Consider the following 25,648-nt stretch of genomic DNA (forward strand, 5'->3'; position numbering starts at 1 on the left):
TTTTGTGAATTTGAAGTGAAAAAAAAGTATCGACAAATTTTGACAAACTTTTTCGGTAATTAAGCGACCAAAAAAGTTATCCTTGTGTCCGAGACATAACAACAGTGTTGTCTACTTTTATGGGTATATTTCTTTCATAATTTTGCGTTTTAATTTTTACCGATTTTTGTGTCAGTAACGGCAAAATGAGTTGGAGAATTGCACTACATGGTTGTTCCTCTTGACCAAATTAAACAAAATGCGCTCCATAGTTAAGCAGCTGAAAGATTCGTGAACATTTTTGGTTAATTTAACAGAATTTTTTTATTTTTAAAAATTATGCAAATTCCGATGTCTACATTATAGAACGTTTACACTACGATGGATTTAGCAAATCCGGTGGACTTCAGTTGTCAATTTTCATACAATATATGTCAAATAAATCAAGATAATTCTCTTAATTATCGTATAAGTGTATAAAATAAAAGTAGTTTTACACTCTATTCGTAAACTTGTTATCATCATGCATTAGATTAGTGAGATGGTTATATTGTCTAGTCTTAGGCCATGTTTATATTATAGCCTTTTACAGGGTTAACCTTCTTTATGAGAATTTATTTGACGTATACGCAAAGGAATTGACATTTGAAACCCAGTGGGTTTGTTATATCCGGTTATATATAAACGTACTATTAAGAAATTTTTATTACGTTTTCATTTAAATCTACTCGATTTCAACTGTCAATTCCATTGCTTAAATGTCAAATGGATTTCAGATGAGTTTTCATTTGACGTAAACGCAAAGGAATTGACAGTTTGAAATCGAGTGGATTTAATAAATGTAAACCTACTGCTAGTGTAAATTTCAAGTTAATCTCGAATAAATAAATATTTTGCATATCAAAATCATTAACCTAGCCTTTTGTTGCGCATATTTATTAAACGCGCAGCTTCTGCATATACAATTCCCACCATGGGAATGTAAAAAATGAAATATGTAACCAAAAAATAAAATATTTACATTTAGGGTGTGATTTTTTGTGCAATTTGCATTGATGATGGATGGTATGTTTATTTTTCCATAATATAGTTGGTGAGATTACATGACAAACCCACCAACTGACCCAAAATTAAGGCATACACAGTACAGTGTACCCAAATAAAATTAATATTTACACATACTTATATATGGATGATGTAGACAAACAGACATACGATGGACGACCCCATTCCAACTTTTTTTCTATTTTGTGGCTTGCAAATTCCTTCCACCCCACATTGTGTGCCATTGAATGTGGATATACAATTGTTGCAATGCTTACACAAAAATTAACAAGTGTTTGTGATATACTATTCACGAATTATGTGGGGTGGCATGGAGGGTGGTGACGTTAGCCCAAGAGATATTGCCTCGGTGTGCTGCTGCTTGTTTCTGCTGCCACCACAACACAATTGTGTCAGAATTTATTTTGAATTGCTATAGAAATGTTCGTTCTCTACAATGTAGATTAAGGTTATTTTGATTATAAAGTAATAGAAAAATAGAGATAATCTATATTGAATCTGTGAGATTTCTGTTACAAGTCCTCCCCCATTAATCACGAAATCTATTTGGGGTAAAGAGGAATTTATCTGTGGTGAATGGTTTTCTTACACTTGCATTATTGGATAAATTTGAGTAACTTTGTTGATATTTTAACAATTTTAAGTTATTATTTAACTATTTTGTTTAATTTCTCTAAATAAATTATGATACTCTGTACCACTCTGTACCTCAACTTCCATCACCATGTTTGTGAGGTGATATCTATTAGGCGATAATGAATTTCTAGTGTTATCACCTCATTGTGAATGTTTTGCTTTATCTTAATTTTTAGGGCAAAAATAAGTAAATTTGTTTAAATCAAAAAGGAATTTCGTTTATTTAACAAATGTCCATGTATTTATTCAATATTTGGAGTATATTTCTCTATTTAACTCAAAAAGATTCTATAAATTTCATTTAAAGTGAACAGAGAACCATTGATGTTAATACCCCGGTTACACTTAACCGGATTAACCCAGTGGGTTTGGGTTTCAAATGTCAATTCCATAGCGCAAACATAAAAAAACCTCTTAAAGTGGGTTAACCCGACAGAAAGCTATAGTGTAACCGTGCTATAAAGGGTGATAAATTTCTAGTGTTATCACTACATTGTGAATGTTTTGCTTTATCTTAATTTTTAGAACAAAAAAGTAAATTTGTTTAAATCATTTTTGATTTTCTTTTATTAATACATGTCCATGTAGGTATTTATTCAATATTTGGAGTATATTTCTCTATTTAACTCAAAAAGATTCTATAAATTTCATTTAACGTGAACAGAGAACCATTGATGTTAATGAATGATAAATTTCTAGTGTTATCACTTCATTGTGAATGTTTGGCTTTATCTTAATTCTTGGGCAAATCAAAGAAAATTTCTTTAAATATTAACGCAAATCAATGGGAATTTTCTTTATTTAACAATTTTCTATGTATTTATTCAATATTTGGAGCATATTTTCCTATTTAACTCAAATATATTCTATAAATTAAAAGTGAACAGAGAGCCGAGTCATTGAGTCTGCTACCTACCTCTCTCTCTCCCATGAGTGATATGATGTTGACGTTAGCCTTGTTTTGTTTACGTTATTGCCTATGTTCAGAGATGATGTTATGTTTACCAAATAATAATAAGAGAAGGAGAACAACAACAATGCAACACCGCAATCAAGGAAAGAAGTCCGTTCCGTCCCTATCAAATATTGTTAAAGTGAAATGAAAGAAAATAACAGAGCACACAGCAAAAGCAATCAAATACAAAACACGTAAATCAAGTAAAACAACATTAAATGTACAGTTTGAAGCTGTACCGACGACGAGACGATGACTCAAGAAGAAGCATGTACATATCTACATGCTGCTGCAGCATACTCACATATCTATTGAGTTACTCGAGGCTCGCTCTGACTGGCATTGCAATACCGGCTAAATACATTTTTGTTTTCTTTTGCTGCTGATTTATATGGCCAAGAAAAATGTTCTTTTTAAAATATTTATACAAAGGCAGGCAATGAAGAAGAAGCAGCAGAGGCAACAGAAGATTCATGCATACCGGACAACAACAAGAATGGGCATAACAACAAAAACAAACAACGGCTTAAGCATAAAACTCAAGCAGCAGACATAGTAATTTTTTATTTTACTTTTTTTTCTGGGTTGATGGGTTGTTGTTGCCATTAAAAAGGGGATTCTTTATTTACTTCCCACTTGCTTTCGCTTCTCTTGTTGTTGTGTTTTTGTTGTTTTCTTCTTCTTTTGCTATTCAGAAACCCACTTTTCTTTCTATTGCCATCAGAACCCCCCGCTCCCCATCTTTTCGCTGTGGAACAAAAACTCAAATAGCATGACTGGTGGCTCTGGCTGACAATAAACCCACTGGGTAACCAGCCAACGACCATCCATCCATCTTGAAAAAATGAAATAAATGCAGTTATCCATTTACCTGGAGAAGGAGTGGGGCTACTTTTTCTTCTTCAATTCTTGTTGCTCCATTTTTTTGTATTTTTTATGGCTGGTCAGCAGCACTTAGCACAGCTTATCAGACATAATACTCGGCGACTTTCCATGTTAAGAGCGTCTGTAATTAAATAGTTTCAATAGAAAAGCAATTAATTCTTACTCATCCACCTCTGTGCCGCTGTTCCTTTTTGGCCACAACAACAACAACAACACATCAGTTTTTACACTCAACTCCTCTAGGTAACATGAATAACTGAAATTGTATCTACCTTAATGTGATGGATGGATGATGTTATTGATTTGGAAAAACAATTTCCATCATCAATTATAGTGAAAGAGTTAAACATATTTTTGAACTTAATCTGTAGTTCTAATGGAAATTTACTTTATTCGCCATCTAGTAGGCAGTGGCTTGTGGGGAGAATTTGGGGAAACCATTCACTGTGAGTGTGAGAAGTTTATTTAAAAGACTCAATCTCAAAAGGTGTTGAACGTATGAGTGAAAAAAGCAACAACCACATTATGTTTTTGTTTGTTTTCATTCATTTACACTGTACGTGAGAGAGAGAAGCAAATGCAAAAACAACTCAGTGGGCGCCCTCACTATACGATCTAAGCAAAGAAACTCGTCCCTGGTCTAAACCAAATTTGAGAGTGTGAGAATGTTGTTTAAAAAAAGTTATAGTCATGGCGGTTCATTCTACACTTAAACGAAATGCGTTCCATTACCCAACAAATAAAAAATAGGTTAGAAATCAATCATGCCGCAATTACCCAGGTAGTAGTATCACACAAGCTGTACGAATATGAAACGCCCTTTATAAAAAATTATTATTGTTGTAATTTCCCCAACAACATAAAGAAAGTTGGAACAAGTCTCGTTTAGGGGCACCTCTCCGATCGGGCTGAAATTTTTACCATAGATAGTGCTTGGGACCCTGATCACGACTATATATATCTTTCCCGGAGGAAAGAAAACTTATAATTTTGGAGAAACTTTTGTTCGCGTAGCCCACTTTTGCTCCTGTCCATAGGAGAAAGTTTTTAATCCCGGCTATATATTGTTGTAATCTGAAGCAAATGTCGTAATGGCAAAGAAAAGTACTCACCACGAGCTTTAAAATGATACCCATATTGCCCAAGTAAAAATAGTAAAATGTCAAGACCCATATCTCGGTAAGTATGTACTTCCCCCGGAAAAGTTATATATCGTTGTGATCAGGGTCTCAAGGACTACCTATGGTGAAAATTTCAGCCCGATCCGAGAGGTGCCCCTAAACGAGAGTTGTACTGATCACAGATTTTTTTGTACACTTAAACAAAATGCGTTCCATTACCAAACAAATGATAACTTGGTTTGTGGAAATCATTCGTGAGAGTATGAGAATGTTATTTAAAAGAGTTATAGTACGGTTACACTAGACTTTTTGGCGGGTTAACCCACTTCGAGAGGATTTATTTGACGTTTGCGCTATGGAATTGACATTTGAAATCGAAACCCACTGGGATAATCCGGTTATGTGTAACCGGGGTATTATAGTACGTTTATATATAACCGGATTTACCAAACCCACTGGGTTTCAAATGTCAATTCCTTTGCTTATACGTCAAAGAAACCCGAATTAAAAAGGTTAACCCTGCAAAAGGCTATAATATAAACATGGCCTAACTAGGCCTTTACACTAGACAGTTTGTCTTCAACTCTGATTTACTAACACATATGTACATACTTATGTCGTTTGTCTCCCAGCTGTGCATCATTTTTTCACAGACAGTAGGGAAGACAAATTTTTGACATTATTTGTAAAAATAAGTGAGATAATAATTGAAATGTGTTGAAAACAAAAAAACATGAACAAAAACAAAATATGTGAATGGAAAACAAAAAGAAATCGACGATTTTCATTCAAAATTTTACAACTGTTTTTGCAGTTGTTGGGACGCCTACGTCACACATGCAAGTTATGGGATTTTGACAATCAATACATGAAGTCAACTGTCCTGTTTACAAATGGTAAACGCAGGGTTGGTTATACTGATGATTGTTTTGGTTAGACTTAAACGAAATGCGTTCCATTACCAAGTAAATGATAAATTTAAAGCATTTTTGGGCCGACAAGGCGATTTTTGTCAAACTTTTGAGCAATTTAAAATTATCTTTTAATCTATATTTCTTAATCTGATATCTAAAATATAAAAACGCATTGTTGGCTACACTTCTAAAATGCGTTTTATGTTGCTAAGTGATATTTAACACAAAAACGTTCCAATGGACTGTTTTTACATACTGCTGCAGAAAATCGCAAAATTGACAACACATTAGTTTCTAATGCTAATGAAAATAGGCAGTTTGTTGCATTTTTGTAGAGATTTAGGGGGGAAACCGTTATTTGAGATTGAGTTGGGGTAATACTTCAGGGGTTCAATCTTATCAAATTGCGTTCCACATGGATGTAATGTAATTTAACAGTACGTTTACATATAACTGAATTTGGTAGATCATAAAGGATGGTAACCCGTAAAAAGCTCTAATGTAAACATGACTTAATTGAATTTGCTTGGTAATTAATATATCCTTTACAAAAAATAAGGAGCTGACCTTGAACAGTATTCATAAGGCAGATATAGAAAATATTTAATAGGTGTCCGGTAGGTATGAGGCATGGCAGAACTACCAGGTAGTGGTATCACACCAGCTGATCGAATATGAAAAGTCAAATCCCTTTATAAAAAAATTATTTTTGTTGTAATTTCCCCAACAACATAAAGAAAGCTTTGACATAACATATTCAAAATTTTACGATGCCACTACCTGCGTAATTGTGCCATGGTATGAGGTTATAAAGAAATCTACTTTAAAAAATGGGACTTCAAAATGATACTCTACCCTTGGATATATTTTTCACATATAAAAAATATGCAACTTTGTTGAGAATTTATTCGATATAACAATTGCGGCTATTGAAAAATATGATATGTATGACATATGTTTTTTTCACCTGGTTAGTAGATAGGTACCTTGCAAATAACCGTTATATGTTTTAATATCTCATATTTTTCGCTCTAATTCCTAGACAAAAATCATGTCACAAATTTGTTGTATGTTTTTTTTTATTTTTTTAATATATCTGGAGTCACCTCCAAAGTATTTTCTATACAAAACCACAACTAACTTTTTTTCTAGTTTTTGACATAATACCTACATATAGCCTTTCGCTAGCGCCATATCTTCTGCGGTTGATATTTTCTGGTGGTTAAACAGATGGCGGTCGTAAATAAACATCACTCGAAACGCACATTTCATGTGTTTGTGTATTGTGCGAGTGTGTGTTTATACAAAATTTTTCCAAAACCTAGCCTCAAAGTCTAAACATTATTGCATGTACGTACGACGACGATACGAAGCGTTGCGAATGATTGGATGATATGGTAACGAGTATTACAGGTTTTTTTCTTTAGCACCTCGTAAATAAATTGACAAGTGAAATTGACACAGAAAACAAATATACAAATCATATACATACGTCGTGTCGTATACCTATGTATGTATGTACGTATTTATGTAGGAAGAACAAGAAATAGCAAAAAATAGAAACTACCCAAAAAAAGGAGAACAAACGTTTAACACTTTTAAAGACATAAATTAAACAAAATTAAATGTTACAAATTTTCCGGTTTTGAAATTTCAAGTACCTACTTGAAATCATGGATTGAAATCAAAGACAAATTAGTTAAAAACTAAAACGGAAATCCATTACTATTACATTGCTGTGGTGGTGTTTGGTCGTTGTGTGTTTTTGGTAGGCACTCCCAAAAATAAACCAAGTCGCCTACACATTGCCTACTTCCTTCCGCACATTTAGTCATTTATGTCCATTATCGTGACAATGCCAAGAAGCCAAATTCAAAAACAATTTTCTTTTCATTAACACCAAAAAACATGCATTTATTTATATAATTTTTTGGAAATATTTTCCAAATATGGGGAGGGGCTGGGTAAATCGTGTGGCTATGTGGGGAAGGGGGAGGAAGTAATCAGACAAGAAAGTGAAGTGAAATGTTTGTTTTGTTCAACATAAATTGCTGATGATACGTGAAAATAGGCCTAGAAGAGCCGCCTCCAAGAAATGTTTGTTGTTGTTTTCTTCCCCCCAAAAAAAAACCTAAACTAATTCTATAAATAAAATGTCTTCTTTTTCCCTATAATGAATTTATTTTGAGAAAGTGAACTTTTGATTTTAATCTTTTTTGTTTTCTGCTTGTCTCTTCAACGAAAAAAAGTGAAAGAAAACAGAGCGGCGTAATGTGTAAGGTATTGTGGGCCATGTCATGTCCATATATTTTTAGCACAGACATTTTTAGAATTTAACATTGATTTGTGTTGATCTTTAGGAGGAGCAAGCCAATGGGATTAGCAGGAAGTTGACATAAATTAGGTCACAAGCGATCAAATTGGAGGTCATTTATTTATTAAATATCAAACTTGAATGTTTTTTATTTGTATATTATTATAGACATGATTTATGGAAAATGGAGACATTTTACTGGAACAGTCTGAAAAGGAGCTGCGGGGCTGTTTTTCTGATTCGGATGTGTACGATAAAAGTGTTTTTTTAATAACTATGTACTAAAACAGTCATACTTTTTAAAGAGACAATGTAGCACAAACAAATTTTTATAATAGTTTTTATATATCACATTATTATTTTCATATTTTTATACAAAAGTAACGAAAAAGTATCTACTAGGAGATTTTCTGATTCTAAGATGTTTATAAAAACAAGTAGGAAAAGCGTTACGTTCGGTCGGGCCGAACTTTTTATACCCTCCACCATAAATTTCAGCCATTTCGGTGGATTAATGTGACCACAACCTTCAAAATACCGACAATCGGAAGGTACCGTTCTATGGGGGCTATATGATGGCGTGGAGCTATAACTACAATTTTCTGGGGGAAAGTTCTATACCCCCAACGAAGATTAAATCCCAAATTTCAGCCATATCGGTGTGATAATGAGGCCAAACCCTTCAAAATACCGAAAATCGGGAGATATCGTCCTATGGGGGCTATATCAAAACGTAGACCTATATAAATAAACATTTTATGGTAGAAATGTTTCTTAGCCTCTGGAAACACAAAATACAAAGTTACAACCTATTCTATTGTCAAATGGGACTAATACATTCAAAACATATTAAAATGACGCGTACTTCATATGGGGCGTTATATGGGGGCTGTACCAAAACGTGGATCTATATAAACCAACTTTAGTAGGAAAGTTTTTTGCTCTCTGGAGACACAAAATACCAAATTACAACCAATTCGGTGGTAAAATGGGACAAATATCTTAAAAATGCCTTAAAACGACGACGCGTCACTCGTCATTTTGTGTGGGGGCTATACGAAAGCGTGGACCTACATAGCCCGCTTTCAATACCAAAAGTCCTACGTACAAATAATAGATTTTCCCAAAATTTCATCCTCCTACGTCAATCCGTTCAGACGCTAGAGTGGTTTCCACAGACGGACGGATATAGCCATATCGATGTAGAATTGCACGCTGATCAAGAATATATATAGTCTGTGAGGTCTACAATGATTATTTCGAGTAGTTACAAACGTAGTGACAAACTTAATATACCCCCATCTTATGGTGGAGGGTATAAGAACGCATTTTTGGCAACACTTCTAATAGCCGTTATGGGTTGCTAAGTGAAATTAAACACAAAACCGTTCCAATAGAAGTCAGTTACATATTGTAGCAGAAAATCGCAGCATTAACAACACTTATATCGAAATAATAGTTACACATTTATAGCTCTGTTCCTTTACGTGCAAGAATCTTCAAGTTTTTCCACTTTTTACTCGAAAAGTGTTCCTTTACTTCAGGCACCATACAATTCATATAGGAGCAATTTACAACCTTTACAACTTTTGCCGATTTAACCATTTTAAAAAGTTAAGGAACAGACAATATACAAGCAGCTGATACTTAACACAAAAACGTTCCAATGGAAAACAATTGCATCAAAAATCGAATCATTGACACCACATATGACTTCAAATCATGATGAAATAAAATAATAAGGTGGCGTAAAACGACCAGCTGATTGGTTTCAATCTGTAAATTTTTTGTTATTGTGAATTAATTGTAATTGTATGAAAACGTAAACAAACATTTTGACAGATTGAAGAATTTTCGGTCAAATCAGAGTTGTACTTTTTCTCCTTACGTGACCTTATAAATAGATCTAGCTTCAAATGAACTCTCGGGTATAAAAGCTAAATGAAAATCAATACGGTGTTTGTTATTCATTTCTTACAGTACGTTTAGACTATCCAGTAAATCCAGTGGAGATAATAGCCCTGTTCCTTTACGTTCAAGAATCTTAAAGTTTTACAACTTTTCACTCGAAAAGCGTTCCTTTACTTCAGATATAATACAATTCATATGGGAGCAGTTTTCAACTTTTACTACTTTTGCCGGTTTTACCATTTTCAGAAGTAAAGGAACAGACCAAATGTGAACACAAATTCAACTCTTTATGAAATTCACACTTGTTTGGACAAATATGGAAAAAACATTTGGATCAAATATTTGCTTATGAAGGAGCTCTTCACCTCCGTTCTCTCACAAAAGCTAAAAAGGTTTCGTATGAAAGTTTCAACGTTTGGCTTTAGAGTTAATGTGACCTACCCTAAGTCATGCTTAAGATAAACACTTTCCAATGGTGGAAGTTGGCACACTGCCGCAGAAAATCGCAACCTTGACAACACTTTTTGCTAACGAAGAGTTCTCTAAAATAAAAGCTCATTTAAAATTATGACACATTTACACCAGTCTTTATCATGACGCTAGCTTGATTTGATTGACACACGGTGTCACACATTTTAGACCACAAAAACGTTCCACTTGCATATATAAAAACGTTCCAGTTGCAAATAAACTTCCTAACACTTTTCTTGGACGATCACGATTTTAATTACTAAGTTTTTGTAGAATAAACGTAGGTTTATATTAGCACATATTTTCAAGATAATCTGGATATGTTTGACAGATGTTTCATATTTTTATACCTTCAGCATTTATGCTAACGAGGGTATATACACTTTCATACGGGCAAAATGTGCCTCATCGAAAAAATGATTTTAGACCCCAAGTATGTTTGGACCAAAAATACTTTTTTTCAGACAATTTGGAGTCGATTGAGCAATGTCCGTCCGTCTGTCTGTTTGGCTGGATGGAGCGCACGATAACTCTTGAACGGATGAACCGATTCGGTTCAAATTTTGGCTTTCGTAATATTTTGCCCAAACTTAGTTTAAGTTCGAAGATGGGCTATATCGGTCCACTCCTCCACTGGGCTATATCGGTCCACTCCTCCACTCCAAAATTTGTGCGCAGGATAACTCTTGAAGGGAGTAACGGATTTGGTCCATACTTTGCCCATCGTAAAGTGTGCACCAGACTTAGATAATGTTTCAATATGGACTCAATCGGCCCACTCCTTCGGGTACTTCCCACACAAAATTTGCGAAAAGTTCAGTTTAGGGCCATCTCTCGAATCGCTCTGATTTTTGTTTTAGCAACTTGTATTCACCGCCCTCCATACGAAGGTACAAGTTTCATTAGGGGCATGTCCATACTTCCTGAGAATATAGCCTGAAAGGTGCAAAAAAACCCCCTATGACACCGTGTGAGGTGGTTGGAGCGCAAGATAACTCTAGAATGGATCTGCCGATTCGGTCCAAAATTTGGCTTTAGTAACATTTTGTCCAAACATAGTTTACGTTTGAAGATAAGCCATATCGGTCCACTCCTTCAGGTACCTCCCCCACAAAAGTTCAAAAATGTTTGGAAAATTTGTTCATACAGTAACTCTTGAAGGGAGTGGCCGAATTGGTCCATACTTTACACATCCTAGTATATCTACTAGATATAGATCAAGTTCAAACATGAACTACATTTGTCCACTCCATCCGGTACCGAAATTTTGTGTGGAAAATTTCGGATAAGTTCACTTTAAGACCTGCTATCGAATAACTTTGATTTTTGTTGAAGCAACTTGCATTCGCTGCCTCAGTTACGATCGTAAACGTTTTTTCAGGGGCAAGTCCATACTTCTTGAGCAAACATCCCGATGGGTGTAAAAGCCCCCTATGGCACCATATGTAGTGGCTGGAAATCCACTTCCATAATGGTCAATGTAGATCCATTCCTTTTAGTATCTCCTCCGCAAAACTTTTGATCTATAATCCTAATCCAATATTTTTAAAAACCCCTAAATACATACGTTTTTTGGGAAAAATTATTTCAATATATACAGGCTGAGGGTATATCTCTGTCGGCAAACTCGTCGACTGACACTTTTTTACTTGTTTTTTTTTTTTTTAAATTAGTCCTCATTAAGGAAGTTAACCCTAATATAAACATGGCGTTGTAACTTGTTTAAACAAAAAAAAAACTGTCCAGTGGGGAATATTTGGTTGTAAATGCTAAATTTGCAAAAGTAGTAAAAGTTGGTAATGCTTTTCGAGTAAAATATAAATGGAACAAGAGTTATTTTCTAGCTTTTTGTCGGGATAAAGGAGGTTATTATGACGATTTATTTGACGTATATCCGGTTATATGTAAACGTACTATTAATTGTATTATTCTTTTTTTGGCAAGCACAGTGATACTAAACACAAAAACGTTCCTGAGGGGGAAATTTGGTTACAAGTGGTATGTTTTTTTTTAAGTAAATGGAACGCTTTTCAAGATATAATTGGTAAAACATGAATATTCTTGCACGTAAAGGAACAGAGCTATACACCTGCAGAAATAATACTTAGTCCAAATTTACATTAGGCGAGTTTACTTGCGGCAAGACCCAGTTTCAATTCTCAGGCAATTCATTTTATATTTTTCGTATTTGACATTATTTTCATTGTTTTGAAAAAAAAAACTTGTCGGAACAGAATTGTTTTTTATAAACGCAAGAGGCAAGTTTAAAAAGGAACGAGAAAAATGGCCGCAAGTAAACTCGCCTAATGTAAATTGGGACTTATTTTATTTCCCTTAATGGGTACTTTACACGATATGTATTTTACATATGGGTTGTCACTTTTTATATACAAAATGTATATGCAAAGTAACAACCCATATGTAAAATACATATCGTGTAAAGTACCCATAAACAAGCACAGTCATACTTAACACAAAAACGTTCCAGTAAGGAAAATTTGGTTAAGGATGATAAATGTAAAAGTAGTAAATGTTTTGAACTGATCTCATATCTATTGTATGATTTTTTGCTGTTATTGAACGCTTTTCGATTAAAAATAGTAAAACTTGAAGATTCTGCAGGAAATCTTAATTACATTAATTTTCCTGAAAAAGCACAGTCCAATAACCTTATCTCTGTGAGAGAAACTCTACGCTTTCAGACTTTGGTAAAGGTGATGAGAATTTGTCAGTGTTGCCAACTTTTGGCATGTTTAATAGTCTGTTTATATTATAGCTTTTTGCCGGGTTAACCGTCTTTATGAGGATTTAATTGACAAATACACAATGGAATTGACACTTGAAACCCAGTAGGTTTATTAAATCCGCTTATATGTAAACGTACTATAATAGGGAATCTAGTCAATGCCTTTGTGTTATTTAGAGATTTAAAATTTTGATTTTTTTTAAAGGAAATTATTATGACAAATTTTTTTTATTATTTTCAAACAATATTGTGAATTTTTGTGAAAATTTTACTTCCCCATAAATCATGACTTTGCAACTTGGCAAATATGAATTATTACGAAATAAAAAAAATTTTAACTTTTGTTGCATTTTCGTGTAAAATCATGATTTTGTAATTTATTTGAGAGACAACATTTCATTAGCTGACAATTTTTTTTAAATATTTATTTTGTGTTATTTTGTTTGTCAAGATGTTTTGATAGGAGGAGGCTGACGAGGAGGTGGTGGGCTATAAATCACGTTGCAATTTGTATACAACCAGCAATCCTAGCGTTAATGTGTCTGTGGACATTAGACAAGTATTATTTTTTGTGATTTCCACTTTTTTTGCGCCTATTTTTGGAATGAACTTTGTTGCGCCAATGTAAAGAAGAGCTGCTGGTTTTGTCTCGTCTGCTGCTCGTCATCAACCATTGTTGTTGTAATGTTTAGCTTTTTGTTTTTGTATGGCACCAAATATCATTAAATGTTATTTAAAGGTCAATATTGTTTACATTTTTCCAATCTCTTTAGTTAATAGCTGTGTTTCCTATTCAAATTTAATGACCTTTTCAAATTTTAGTTGGGGAGTTTATTTGTATTTTTTGTTTTCAAGTTTCAGATCATTATCAATGCTACTATTATTTTTGGTATTTATAATGGATGCTAAATTTTATTTGTCTACAACAGGTTTGTATACAAAATTAGTTAAGGTGAAGCTTTTATCACCAAAGATGTTGATAGGGAATTTGTGAGCTTGTTTTCTTCTTTAGATAATGGTATAATTTTGCTTTTATTTGTTTGTAATTTATTGCCAAGTGATTTGTTGTATTTTGACACCTTGAAACATGTTATAAGTTATCAATGATTTTATGGTGGAATTGCATTATTGGTGTAAACAGTTGGGGGTTTAAGGGAAAATGTCACATAGGTACATAATTTTGTGTTATTGTGTAGTTTATTTTGTGTCATTGATCTTTCATTTGCTTTACTTTGGAACGCATTTTGTTTTAAACTAGACTGTTACGGAAACCCTTATGTTAGCTTTTTTAGTCTATTATTGACATCATCATCAATTTATAGATGAGAGAGGTGGGAGAAACAGTAACCCCTTCTTCTCAACAATCCCTTGCAATGAAAAATTATAAAATAAAATTCTCTAATATAAATAACAATTAAAATCAGCTGCCGTCAGGGTTGTCATCATCCCAGCCTAACTTGAATAAAAGTCGTTCCATAGTCAAATGATATTTCGAGAGAATTTATTGCATATATCATACAAATTAAATAATTAAGTATTTAACGGGAACTGTTATGATAAAAATGTGTACAATGTTGCCCACTATGCGTTTTTATATTAACAAAATTCACAACTCTGCAAGACCGTATCAAATAAAGAAAAAAAGCTACCGTCAGGGTTGCGCCTATTCCTGCCAAACCAGAATAAAATACGTTCCATAGTTAAATGGACTACTATGTGTTTTGATTGCAATGTGGTCATCATCCCAGCCTAACTTGAATAAATATCGTTCCATAGTCAAATGATATTTCGAGGGCATTTATTGCATATATCATACAAATTAAATAATTAAGTATTTAACGGGATCTGTTATCATAAAAATGTGTACAATGTTGCCCACTATGCGTTTTTATATTAACAAAATTCACAACGCTGCAATACCTACCATATCAAATAAAGACAAAAGCTACCGTCAGGGTTGCGCCTATTCCAGCCAAACCTGAATAAAATACGTTCCATAGTTAAATGGACTATGTAATATGTGTTTTGATTGCAATGTAGAATATTTTATCGGGATAGTATAATTAATAAATTTGAAAGACACGTCATGTAATCCATACAATGTTGTCAATTACGCGTTTTTTGTTAAAATTTTTCACTATAATGTTTTGGCCACATATATGGTCTGTTCCAGAACTGCAAGAGTCTACTACTTTTTACTATTTTTCCCGATAACATAAAGGAAAAAAATGTTATCGTAGTAAAAAATAGTAGATTCTTGCAGGTTCTGGAACACACCCATAGTATAACAGCGTTGTCAACCATGCTATTTTCGTCATATAGTGCAAAAGTGTTGACAACTATGCGTTTTTGATTGCGATATGTACTATTTGATGAGGATAGTATCCTTAAAAATAAAATATGTCATTTATTGAACTTTTAAAGAGCAAATCTCTGTTCCAGAACCTGCAAGAAGCTACTATTTTTTACTTCGATAACATTCTTTCCTTTATGTTATCGAAAAAATATTAAAAATTAGTAGGTTCTTGCAGTACTGGAACAGACCATTTATGCAATACATAAAATGTCAATTATGCGTTTTTCTCTAAACATTTGTTACCATTATCTTTTAAGATTATCAATTATACGAATTTGTTTGGTGACATATAGTATAACAATGATGCCAACTTTGCGTTTTATATTATTTTTTTTCCTAAAAGTCGCAGATTTTGAAAAATTATGTCGTTATTAGGAAAAAATCGCTAAAGATATTATTTTTATTGCAAAAATATAAATTAATCACTTTTCAAAATTGAAATGGAATACATTTTAATAACACATTTTTTTATTACTTCATAAATTTTGTTCACACATTGTAATAATGTGGAAAAATCAATCGTTCATGCAAAAGAAAAATAAAAAAATGTTGTAATGCTATTTGCCACAACAAAAAGGGGGTGGAATTAAGGGTGCTAGAGTATTGACACGCACATACATCTATATTTTAATGTATGCCATTATTATGGCCAAGTAAAATGTGTGATGTAAGAAAAATAAATGCTAAAAGCAAGACAAAACTGGCGGCAGAAAATTAGCATACTTTACAACTTCTCTTGCAGACGACTAACAATACCAACAAAACCACCATAATTGCCACCCTACCACCAAATGGCGTCGTCTATTTATGAATATGACATCATGAAAATATAAGAATTTAATACAAATACATACAATTAACTTTGTTACAATGTAAAATATACTTATCTTCTAACATATTCCGTTAGTACATTTCTTTTGGAAAAACATCTTTATTAATTGAAATTTGTTTCTTCTCTCTTTTTCATTTCAGCATTTATAATTAATCATTCATCACAACTGAAATAGTTTAAGTTTTAATAATTGTATTCAAAATAAGTGAATACTCAAACTCACTCTCTACATTGCAAATTTTGGGTAAGTTTCCCCCTATTAATTCATATAATAAATTATAATATAATTTATAAAAAAAATAGCCAATTTTGATTGATATTTCTGGGCGTTAAGTTTCCTCTTAAATGTGACAGTATTTTGACAAAGATTATGATTGATGTAGGTATTATTATGTAGTGTCTTTTCAGTGGATTTTTAGTGGTAATTAATGTGTTAATTTTGCCCGCCGCAGGGTTATTATTATTGATGTTATTAATTTCGCTTAAATTTTCCAAATGTTTTGACTCGACTTTTTCTGGTTTGAAAAAATGAGAACTAAATAATGCATTCGAATAATAAAGAATACATTATCTAATGGCAGATTTATTTACATATCATGAATCATTTAGGAAAAAGCAAATTGTCTAGACTTTAGATTTTCAACAATTGAAACGTTATGTCATTTCACTTTAACCTTTATTTCCGCCTAATTTATCACCTGTTTTGTTTTTTTCTCATACAAGCAACCATCCATCCATCCATCTATTCACATAATTCTGACACTTCTTAATGTAGAACAGCAAAATGTGGTTGTTGTCATCAAAATAGGTGTGGTTTTTTGCTCTCTTTTTACTATTCTTCCACTTTATATTGCAAAGCAAATATTTTTCATGATACGTGTACTTATCATTTACTTTTTTAATATTTTTTTTTTTTTTTTGAAAAAAAGTAATATCTCAAGTACATTTTAATTGAAATTTATATCACAATTGAGATCAGTCGTGTAAACGAAAGACGAAAACAACTATTTTTACCGTTAGGGAAGGAGGTGCGGAATGACAAGGCATTGCTGCTGGCTATTGTGCCACTTGTTTAGACCTTTTGTGACATTAGAACACATTACTCTACATATAGTAGTAGTGTGGAATTTTAAAGGTATGTTTTAAAAGCTTCTAAGTTTGTTGTGTCATCATCATTTGCTCTATGTTGTTTGTTTCTTCGTTTCTTGTCTTCTTCTTCGCGCTTCATTCTTAATTCAATTAAATTTTGTTTCTCTCTCACGGTAAATTAATTCCAATTACGCATATGCCTTCCATTTACTTGAATATTTTACGCATATGTGAATTAGAGCACAAGTCTGATTTTTCTTCGTATGTAAGTACTTTAACCTTCAGTGGGGTGGTTGAATTTTGTTTTTAAATATTTGAGATTTTGTATTAAAACATAACATTTTACCTTGTCAAAGTTTAGCTGTCATTTCACAAAGCGTTTCAGTGTCCGATAAAATTGATATAAAAGTAGCTTCTAAGCGATTTTTCTAAATATTATATATTTAGATCTAGTATTACAAAAACGCACTATTGTCAACACTTCTCATATGTGTTATAGGTTGCTAAGGTCGCCATCAGACCATCTGCTTTTTCACATGTATGAATCAGCTGTTCTGTATATTAGTATACCCTAAGTGACAACATACATGTGAAAAAGCAGATGGTCTGATAGCGGTCTAAGTGATACTTTGCACAAAAACGTTCCAGTGGAGGGCATTTGGATATGCATCAGAAAATTGCTACATTGACAACACTTATGTCTGAAAAAGTTCTCCATTTGTCGAATATATTTGATATATAGCAATGTTCTTAAGGCCAGAACAGAATCAATCGTCGCTTGCTTTGATTGAAGGAAGTTTATACGAACATCTCTTAAACGGCGTTTGCACTAGGGCTTTTTGCCGGGTTAATCTTTTTTATAAGGATTTATTTGACGTTTAAGCTATGGATTTGACATTTGAAACCCAAACCCACTGGGATAATCCGGTTAATTGCTAACCGGGGTATTATTATGATAATGCCACATTTACACCAACTCTTCTCATACTAATGACACTATCTTGGTTTGATTGTCGCAAATGTTCATACACTTTTAATCAGAAAAACGCTCCACTTGCGTTCCATTGGTAACTCTTGCTATCTAAAAAAAATACAAATTATTACAAGGCCAACTTCACAAGGTTTATAGTTTTACACAGCATCGAGACAGAAAGTTTTGTGTTATCATTCAGTTGTGAATGGTTAAAATCCAAATTATTTTTTTCTTACGAAATAGGTTCTCTAGTGGAGTTGTGTGTTTACATAAACTAAACAACGATTTAAGAGATCATATTTTTCTAGTGTTGTCATTCAGTTGTGAATGATCAAAATAAATACAATGTGACTGTTTAATTAATAAAATTTGTTTTTCGGCTAATGAAGTAGATTAGTTTATTACAGTTTTTATTCATTGTGAGATTAAGACTACAGAGGATATCTTGTGTTATCATTCAGTGGTGAATGGTTAAAATAAACAAAAGTGTATTTTTATAAATGAACACAACTTTTATGACATAAAGCTTGATTTAACTACTGCGCAAAATTTATCTTGTGTTATCAATCAGTTGTGAATAGTCAGTCACATACCATAGTTAATTTTTATTGAGAATAACAACTACGTTTTTGGCTATTGAAATGGCGCTTTGTACTGGAGTTGTGTCTACATAACCTCAATAATTGAATAGATCATCTTTTTCCTCGAAAATTAAAAATACATTCCAAATTCTTTAGAGTCCGAAAAATACCACTTTAAAGGAAAGTCTTGTGTTATCATTCAGTCTTGAATTGTTAAAGTGAACCAAATATGAATTTTTATGAATAAAAACAACTTTTTAGGCTAAAGAAAGCTCAATCTCACTTATACACTGTTGCCCGGTGTTTACACTTATTTTTTTTGTTGATTTCATACATATCACAATGATCAAGGTAGATGCATACGCGCAGCTGATCGAACATGAATTTTCAAAACAAGTTGTTGCAAATTGAGTTAGTCATCAAAAATATACGACAATATAGAAGTTTACAACTTTATTTCGAAAATTATCGTAAAACTATCTATATATCGTATTCATTGTGTATAGAACCCGTTCCCGTACTCCGAAGTCTAGCAAGACTTACACTTCTCTTTAAACAAAAATAGCGCCGAATAACACCCTATTCTCCTGTTTTCTGCCATACAATTTTGGCATAGTAGAACCCAGCAACATGTTCATTATCATCTAAATACGATAGCTGATACGTTGATTTGCTGCAGTTTTTGCAATTTCCGTATTTTTTTCGTTCCCGTATTTTTTAAGAAATTTGTATGGGGAAGCAATTTTAGACATTTCGCTCTTTTTTCTAACATTACCATTAAAAAAGTACGAGAACGCAATGAAAAATAGCATTGTAACAAAGTAATCTAATATTTTTTTCACATTGTTTAAAAATTTTGATTCTAAAATTTTTTGTTGCAGCAATTGACCATCTACCTTGTTTATTGTGATACGTGAAAAGTGTTGCAACTTTTGGTACTTTTTAAGTCACAAACTTGGTTGTATATCATGTGTACTGTGATTTCGATGTTGATTTCGCTGAAATCACGAAATGAGATGATTTCATTTTTGTATGCGAAATCATGATAATTTTTGCTTGATTCCGCGCGAAATCACGAAACGCCTTCGAAATCACGAAAAGACGCCGAATGTAAACCAAACATTGGGTAGAAATGCTCGGTGTAAAAATACATGAGTCTCTCGCAATTTGCCCACCATTGCTTATATCATACCCCCTTTACCAGGAAAAGATCAACAAATTTGCGAAAAATCTATGAACTATTGCCAGAGATGGAAGTTTTAAATTATCGAACAGTGGTAGTAGTATTTTTCACAGCACACATCACTTATAAGCTGTATTCCTTTACTTACCTGAGGTTACCATTTTTACAATTTGTTGCCATTTTTAACCTGCAAAGCGTTCCTTAACCCCGAAAAGTGGCAAAACTGGAAACAATTTTTAAGAGAGTGAGAGAGGAGAGAGAACGATAATGGCTTTCTCTTCTACCACAGGCTACCAGACAAATTTCTGCAGGTAAAAAATGGCAGAACTGGTTTTTCGACTTTTGTTTGACGATTATTTCACAATGAAGAAGAAAATGGACGAAAAACAGAAGAAAAAGTCGAACGCTGACAAAACTAAACTGTGAAATAAAAGACGAAAATTGATTTTTTATGTTTATTTTTGACATTGCTGTCAGATCTACCATTTTTCCGTTCCTTTACTTTTCTGGTAAAAATGTTCATGAGAGAGCAATTTTGACACTTTTCTCTTTTACCACTCTTACCATTTAAAAAGTAAAGGAACAAAGCTATAATTGTCATCTTCATTGAATACGTAAACATTGTTCCACAACATCCCATACGGGACAAGGGAGACTTCTTCTCTCATATCAATGAGTGCACCCCGATTCATATTTAGCTCAATGATATGGGACCTACTGTTTATCGCCGAGTCCGAACGGCGTGTCTTAAGACACCACTTGTGGAGAAGTTTTTCAAGGCTGAAATACTCAGGAAATGTCGCCAACATTACTGAGGGGTATTTTGCCACCGTTGAAAAATGTTTGATGTTGCTTGGCCGGGGAATCGAACCCCCGACCTTCTGCGTGCAAGGCGGGCGTGCATACCATTGCACCACGGTGGCACCCATTTGAATACGTATCAAATTAAATACAAAAAGTCTTGTGTTATCATTCAGTTGTGAATTGACAAAAGAAAGTATAAATAGAAATTACTTTTGAAACTATGGAACCGTTTTTCTCAATGGGAGATGTGTAGACACAAAAACTATATTTAAACATTCACCCATTTTTCTCGAAAATGTCTAAAAGTTGAATAAAATCCATCACATTTCTTTGGGAGTCAGTAAACGTTGTAGTACCTTGAAAAAGTATTGTGCTATCATTCTCTTGTGAATTGCCAAAAGAACCATTAATGCATTTTCAAGGCTGGAAATTGCTTTTTAGGCTATAGCAACATGGGTTTCAACTTGCAATGCTTCTGAATAAACTCTATTATTTGATTTATACTCTACTTCCACGAAAATATAAACAAATCTAAGAAAAATCTATGATTGGTACTAAAGCCAGGGATGGGTGTTTTGAACTATCAAAAATTTTTGTAGTGTGGTACTTAGAAGTAGTTTACACTATTTATCAATGTCATATGACACGAAAAAAAACCATTCCATATCTACCCACGAAGGCAATGTGGAGACGTAGTTTTTTACATTTTTGCTGGTGTGGGCCCACAGAGTAAATGGCGTAAGTAAAATCTCCAATATTGCAAATATTAGCGAATATATAACGATGGAAAATTTCATGTCATATGACATTTACATATAGTGTAAACTACCCCTTAGGAAAGAGGGTGGGATTAAATCAAACATGTTTTTAAGAATACACTTCATTTATATTTGTTCTTTCCATTGAATACACCACATAAAACCCAATTTTTCTATAACATTTTACTTTAAGTGTAGGGTGTTTAAGGTTCTCTTCCGTTGAGAGAAAGCCTTATACTATGTTTACATTTAGGAAATCCACTCGATTTCAACTGTCAATTCCATTGCTCAAACGTCAAATGAAATCCAATCGATTTTATGTGAGTTTTCATTTGACGCATGATGAAATAATAAGGTGGCATAAAGCGGTCAGCTGATTGGTTTCAATCTGTCAAATTTTTTGTTATTGTGAATAAATTGTATGAAAACGTAAACAAACATTTTGACATATTGAAGAATTTTTGGCCAAAACAGTGTTGTATTTGTGCTACTTACGTGACCTGTTAAATAGATCTTGATTTGACGTATACACAAAGGAATTGACAGATAAAATCGAGTGGATTTCGTAAATGTAAACATAGTATTATGTTGTGCTAAAACAAGAGAAGGATGTTTAGAATTATCGAAACAGTATTGTGTTATCATCCAGAATGGGCATTGTGCATTGTAAAAAGGAACTAAACGTGTTTTTTAAAAAATAACAAAGTATTTTGTAGGCTAACGACAACGAATGTTTCAAATTGGAAAGGTAACTAATTCAACTTTCATTGATGTTATCACAAGAAAAGGAAATACTTTTGTACTATTCAACGAACAAATAGTTTATTGCTCTTGTTCTTACAAAACTGTCCGTTGTCCTTGACAACAAATATTTAGGTATATTTCGAGGGAAGTCAAAGGATAATTATCCACAATTATGGTCTATAAATGTAATCATAAAAAAGACTACATACAAGTTTTTTTTTCCCCAATTAACAACACGCAAAGTCATTATTAACAAAATCTATACAAAATTTGTTACCAATTTTTCCACCCACATTTTGAAAATGCAACCATAAAACACATCAAAGTTTACAAATATCTACCATTATGACAGGTGGGTGTCGGTCTTGACATGTAAGCTTAAAATCCATTATAACAGTTTGCCGGCCGGCCGGTTTTTTATTTGTTTTCCTAATAAACGGAAATAAAATGACGTCAACTAATGATGACAGACGTCTGTCTATATTACTGTTTTACTTGTCAAACTGGCAATAGAGGATATGTCGTCATTTTTATATTTATTGGCAGGATACTCGTTTTGTAAGAATATTAGACAAGCCTCCTTTTTTAGAATTCTCAATGATTTCCCTTAAAGTTTTCACCAACTAACTTATTTCCCCTGTTTTTAAAACACATTCTAACAATCCACTGCTGATGTCATTGTTATTTCCATCAATAATACTCAGCTTTAACAAATACACATACAGTTGAAAGGTCATTGACATGTATAATATGCAAATATATAACAATACTGTCACGCAAATAACCTTAACCACCCAACCCTCCACCCAACTAGCGGAACATGATGACTGGGTATGGCAACAATTATTTGGCATTGCGTGTTGCACGCCAACAAGGAAGACGATGTGGTAGTAAAAAGGACGACCTAACTACAATGAAATCAACAATTTTTGTTTAGTTTGCCGGTTTCCTTTTTCGTAACTATAGAACTTAAATAATAATGCACACAAAGTTTAGGGGGGAAACCCACCAATGTTTACGTTGATGGTTATCTGAAAAAGTACTAAAAAACTAGTTATGACAATCCTTGTGGAATTTATGCATTGAATTGCTTAAACATTTATTTGGCGTCTCCATGAAATTACTGTGGTCTATGTTTATGAAGAGAAGAGGGTAGACAAGGCCCCCTTTTGTGGGGTTGTGGTATTAAATCATCCCCCCACATGTTATATCAAACCGCATTTGTTATTGACTGCCTTTATAAGTTTTCAAACAGTTTGTCATGCAATTACAACAACAACTTTGTTAAATCATAACACCCCTCCCCCACTTTTTCCCTCTTCCTCTTGCTCTCACTCTCGGTCAGCAACATAAACCCAAATGATGTCATTTTTTTATTAACAAGTCAAGCCAAATTTGCTTTTTTGACGGAACATATCGACACGCGTGAATATCAAGGAGTATGAGGTCATTCCAAATGTTGTAGGTACATTGTTTTCAAAACTTTTTAGGGGTGAACTTTTTTTATATGCACAATGTAAATGCACTTTTATTGATTTTAAAATACCCTATGGATTGCTGATGTCAGCAACAACAAACACTCCCTTAAAAATGCAATGCATTTTATTTCATTTGATAATCTAGAGCAAAAAAGAAAGAATTTATGACTTGTGCTGTTAAGTGAAATCATGCATTCAAAGTTGGTGTAAATGGGTTACAATCCCAAAATGATCTCATGTGAAATGCAGCTAAATTAGGGTGTTTTTTTTTTTTTTTGGTTACATCATAAGTTTTATGACAGAATGCGCTTCATTGGCTACTCTTTATGGATCGTATTAATTAATGCAAAATGTTAAACGGCATGTGTTATCATTCAGTTGTGAATGGTCAAAATAAACAAAGACATAAATACAACAAGATAAGACATTTTGTTTGCTATCATTCTTCAGTGAATGGCTTTTGAATTTAACATAATGTTATGTTACCATATGGTGATATAACATTTTTTTCTTTTATACATTTTTACGTATTTAACCGAATTTACCGATCCAATTGACATAGAATTATTCTTGAATAGATCCTTGAATTCATAAATTTCGTTTCTGGTACCATTACATGAAATGTTCCTCCTTGGTTGCGATTTTGAATTAACTGCAATCTGTTAAGGGTAATGTTTCTACACAAAGTTTCGTAAACATTTTTTTGTTGCATGCATTTTGTCAGGTCTTTATTACTTTATGTCTTTGAAATAAACACGAATAAAAATACTTTTTCCAGGCCAAAGATATAGTTTAGTTTATAACAGATTCTCTCTATAGTCCAATAAGATTATAGAGGACGTGTTGGGTTATCATTCAGTTGTGAATGTTTAAAATGCAGTGGGTTTTTTATGAATAATACCCCGGTTACACTTAACCCAGCGGGTTTGGATTTCAAATGTCAATTCCATAGCGCAAACGTCAAGCAAATCCTCTCGAAGTGGATTAACCCGGCAAAAAACTCTAGTGTAACCGTACTATAAGAAAATTTATGACAAAGTTTGATTGGCAACTGTATTTCGCAAAATGTTACACGGCTTTGAGACAGAAAGTTTTGTGTTATCATTAAGCTGTGAATAGTTAAAACCCAAACTTTCTTTCTACTGGTGTCAAGTCTGCATAAATGAACTCTATGGTTTAATAGATCATATTTTTCTTGTGTTATCATTCAGCTGTGAATGGTCAAAATAAACAAAGACAAAGTAATAAAGACCTGACAAAATGCATGCAACAAAAAAATGTTTACGAAACTTTGTATAGAAACATTACCCTTAACAGGTTGCAGTTAATTCAAAATCACAACCAAGGAGGCACATTTCATGTAATGGTATCAGAAACGAAATTTATGAATTCAAGGATCTATTCAAGAATAATTCCATGTCAATTGGATCGGTAAATTCGGTTAAATACGTAAAAATGTATAAAAGAAAAAAATGTTATATCACCATATGGTAACATAACATTATGTCAAATTCAAAAGCCATTCACTGAAGAATGATAGCAAAAGAAATGTCTTATCTTGTTGTATTTATGTCTTTGAAATAAACAAAGACATAAATACAACTAAGATAAGACAAAATGCACGCAACAAAAAAATGTTTACGAAACTTTGTATAGAAACATTACCCTTAACAGGTTGCAGTTAATTCAAAATCGCAACTAAGGAGGAAAATTTCATGTAATGGTATCAGAAACGTAATTTATGAATTCAAGGATCTATTCAAGAATAATTCTATGTCAATTGGATCCGTAAATTCGGTTAAATACGTAAAAATGTATAAAAGAAAAAAATGTTATATCACCATATCGTGATA

The 25,648-nt window shown here is 33.0% G+C and overlaps 1 protein-coding gene across 33 annotated transcripts in view; it reads left to right on the top strand.

Moving 5' to 3' along the window:
- The window catches only part of hts (adducin 1-like protein hts), a 123,481-nt gene that overhangs the window by 20,294 nt on the left and 77,539 nt on the right, over positions 1–25,648 (top strand). For all 33 annotated transcript variants that reach the window (XM_073988405.1, XM_073988400.1, XM_073988404.1 and 30 more), the window contains one exon: positions 16,326–16,429. The gene's annotated coding sequence lies outside the window, so the exon portion shown is untranslated. The remainder of the gene's footprint in view (positions 1–16,325; positions 16,430–25,648) is intronic.

This window comes from Musca autumnalis, unplaced genomic scaffold, assembly GCF_047663935.1.
Source record: "Musca autumnalis isolate F117 unplaced genomic scaffold, ASM4766393v1 scaffold_5, whole genome shotgun sequence".
NCBI classification, from domain to species: domain Eukaryota; kingdom Metazoa; phylum Arthropoda; class Insecta; order Diptera; family Muscidae; genus Musca; species Musca autumnalis.